Source organism: Belonocnema kinseyi, chromosome 1 (assembly GCF_010883055.1).
Source record: "Belonocnema kinseyi isolate 2016_QV_RU_SX_M_011 chromosome 1, B_treatae_v1, whole genome shotgun sequence".
NCBI classification, from domain to species: domain Eukaryota; kingdom Metazoa; phylum Arthropoda; class Insecta; order Hymenoptera; family Cynipidae; genus Belonocnema; species Belonocnema kinseyi.
In genome coordinates this window covers 74,365,360-74,369,514 of record NC_046657.1, presented here as the reverse complement: position 1 = coordinate 74,369,514, position 4,155 = coordinate 74,365,360, and positions in this window count along the sequence as shown.

Here is a 4,155-nt window from a genome sequence, read left to right as displayed (position 1 = left end):
TCCACCTTATTCATACCCAACTGTTGCATATAATACCGAGTAATATCTAAAAATTGAGTTAAATTAACCCTCCGAACCGTATTTTATATTGCATAAAATTTAATAAGTTTTGGAAATATATTAGGAAGGGATATGAAAAAGGTAGAGTGCAAATAAAATTGTTGAACACAAATTTTGCTCAACTTTTACTACATCAACAATATTTAAAATCGAATGAGTCCCCCCATTCACCAAAACACAAATAAATGTATAATTTTGTTAACCACCAACCGCTGCCAATTTCGTGCCATCCAGAGGTTTACTTTTAGTTTTGGTTGAGTTCCAAACGCTTCCTCCTACACTACTAATCACCAACACTTCAATCGTGAATATCGCCACGCTTATATTTTTTACAAATCGAGAAACCGACTCTTCGGCGTTATAGCGGGCAATGTCAAAACACTGTTTCGGGATATATTCCCCTCTTCCTACGTACATCTGTAATAAGGAGTGTTTATATTATTATTTGAGCCTGATCATAATGGAGTCTGAGCTTAGAATCTCACTTCTCTCCAATATATGAAGGAAGGCATCTACGCATGTGATTGTCAACCTTTCTGATAAACACAACTGTAGAGAATTTGGAACTGAAATTCTCGTCAATTTGCCGTTTCACAGCCTCTACGTCTGTAAAAAATGTGCAATGTTAAACTATAATCGTATAGAAAATAAATTCACAATTTTAGCAGACTTTAGATCTAGGGAGCCCACTTAAAATCTGCCAAAATTCCCTGATCATTTCAGGTATGTCTAATCTAATATATGTTTACGAAATTACAAAAAGTCGAGATAGAACATACAAACTCGTAAGTGATTGTACTGAAGGGTACGTCGTACCTTACAATAAGAGAAATTTAGTTTAGACAGGTTTTTTTCCATAATTTTTAATTGTTCAACCAAATATTAGTAGCCAGATGTCAGTGATAATTTTCTTTACGCCTCGGCACTATTATTTTTTGAAAAAATGAAAAAATGTACAAGAAAACCTGCGTAAATTAAATTACTCTAATGGTAAAGTATTTATGTATCCTTAATAATTAATTTTTATTACTTATTCATGATGAGTTATCCAGTCAAATCGACTGCGAATTGATTACTGTATCTCAACAGTGTTTGTTAACCCGTGCAGAAATATAAATCAGGGCACTACCAGGTCCTGATAAGGTTGCTTTATTTTATTTAAGGCCCGGATACGGAAATCCTATCAGGCCCTGATGGTGTTTCGTCACGCTCGGAATGAGAAGGGCCGTATGTAGCCAACCTTAGACGGTCCATATCAGATAACCTTTCCTGTGACTTTAAAATAAGTACGGCCCTTCTCCGGGCCGTGTATATATTTTCTATTAAATTCCTTACATTATTATTTTTCAATTATAATGTAATAAATGCTTGACTTCAGCAGGAAAAGCCAAAAATATAGTTGATACTTAAATAATTAAATATATTTTATTTTAAATCTTTGAATAGTTCACACCATAAATAAGTTATATTATTATATCGTAATATAAAGCACTTTATATATATTAATTTTTTTAACTTTAGTCAAATTTTTGTTAGACTGTAAATCTTTCAACAAAGGTTTTTATGAGAAATGATAACAATTGCAGAATGAAGCAATACGTTATGCAATCATTTTTTCAGTCTAACTTGTTAAACTGGATTATTAAATATGGCAATGTGAAATACTGAAATAACAATATTTAAATTATTATGTTGATAACTCAGACTCATCTTCGCTGTTTGGTTCCTCCTTTCGATCATGAAGTGGGTCCTCTGGATCTTGAAATTCCTCGGCCTTACCCTGAACTGCTTTATCGCACAGTCTTTTTTGCAAAGCAGCTTTTTTCTGCCTTGCACCCTCCCAGTCCTTAGCATTACTAAAAACTTTGCTAATTAAACTGCAAATGTTATCCTCAGTTAATAGCTTTTCACCAGGACGTCCGTCAGCCTGTATAATCACACCTGAAAAAAAAGAAAAAAATTATATGTATATTTTTGTTCATATATAATTTGTATGTATGAATTAAGTATAGCAAATATTTCACAAAAGTCATTAATCTCACCTGAGATACGCTTATAAAAATAAGTTCCCTTCATGATCCGTATGCTAGGAACGTTTTTCTTTGCCGTCAATTTCAGTATCACATTTCGGCTGAGATATTTCTCTATAATGTGAAGACTGAAAAAATAAAAGTAAATGATTAAAAAATTAATTATTGTTTCAATATATGTTAATAATTAAGAATTTGTACGATATAAATGTACGATACTTACCTTGAAAAGTTAACTGGGATCTTTTTTGGACTAAAATTCAACTATGATAATGAAAATTTATCTTTTTGATTTAAAAACTGATCTCTTTTAGTCGAAACATTATTTTTGTTATGAAGGTGTAATTTTTTGGTTTCAATTATTATTTTTTGGTTGAAAATTTGACTGTTTATTGTTTTTTTTTGGTATAAAATTACTTTCTTGAGTGAAATTTTAACTTTTTCATTTTTACGAAAAAATCTTTATCTGTTAAAAATTCGTCATTTTGGTTTTAATTATTAAAAAGGCATCTTTTATAGTAGAAAATAATTTTTTTTTAAATGAATAAATCTGAAAATTTGAAATTTGTGCCTGAAATAGTGTTTTATTCTGTTAAAATATTCTATGTTAAAAGTATAACAAGATTAAAATGCTAGTATTTAAATATTAATGATTTAGGATTGTGAAAATTCTTTCGGACACCCTGCCTAATTCTACTACTAATAAATAGCAAAACATTTCTGGAAACTAAAAATTACGTGCAGCATTAGGGGGGGGGGGGGGGGGGTAGAAATATTTTTTTAAGGTTTGTTACAGGGGGGGGGGTCTAAGAGATGGCCTATAATCCGATACGTAATTTAAGTACGGCCCTGTAGTGAAAAATTACATACCCGCTTGTCCCTTTACTTCAATTGGAAATGTTGGCCAATCCGCTGGTGCACTGGCGTTTAACTTTAAAAGTGATTCCAGAAGATTAATATTTTCTTCGTTATATGGAGGAACCATAAATTTGGTAACCAAAACAACGTCTAGTAGGACACAGAGCAACCCATTCTGACCTGGTGTAATCCACAAATTGTTTCCTCTTTTCCTGTGCCGTTTCGGGCACAAATTTAATTAATAAATATTCCTTGAGGACATCCATCTTCCAAACCTTAAAAAGGAAACAATAAACATTGTATCTCAATTTAAAACAGAGTTTTATTATGCAGTCTATCCTCTCTGAAACCCGTTGGTGTAATAAAATGTTTCGAAAATCTCACATAAATTGTTGTTGAAACCTAATTGGCTTTTGAATGTCTTAATCAAAGATAAATATGACAATCAATAATTGATAGTCTAACATAAAAATAAAGAATTCAAAAAGTTACTACATAAGAGGTAATTTTATGAAAAGTTGTTGTTTCCAGCACAGATAAATTATTGTAAAATGTAAATTATATGCAATTCTTACCTTCAATTATTATAACACTGATAACTATCTATAACTGAACAAACGCGCAAGGATCGACACTGTTGACATATTCTAAGATTCACCGGCGACAAAACAAAAGAACGTACGAAAAAACGCGCGAATATCAACGAGGCGCCGAATGGCGCATCACGCGAAGCCGCGAAAATTTAAATTTGTTTTTACGCCAAATAATTATTCACATTATTATTTAGCATATTAATATTTTGTCGACTATTTATAAAATGACAAATAAAATTATTAGAACCGATTGACAAATCTGCGATAATGTTGTAATAATCATTTTTCTTCTATTTTCAAAAAGGTAACATTTAACATTTTTATAATAATGACGTGTTTTAAAAAGTTGTTTTAAAACTGAAAAATAAAATGGATTTATTTTCAATAAATATTGAAAGTAGATATTCACTTTTTAAAAGTACAATACAATTAATTTGACTTTAAAATAAAAATAATAATGAACGAATTCCAAAATTAAATGATTTATTTATTACATCTAAATAATTGGCATCTGTTTTGTCTTTCTGCGGTAGCAGTGGATGTTGAAAATAAAAGAAGGGAAATCACTCCAAGTTTAACAAGTTTATTGTAGAAAACACCAAATGCCGTACACT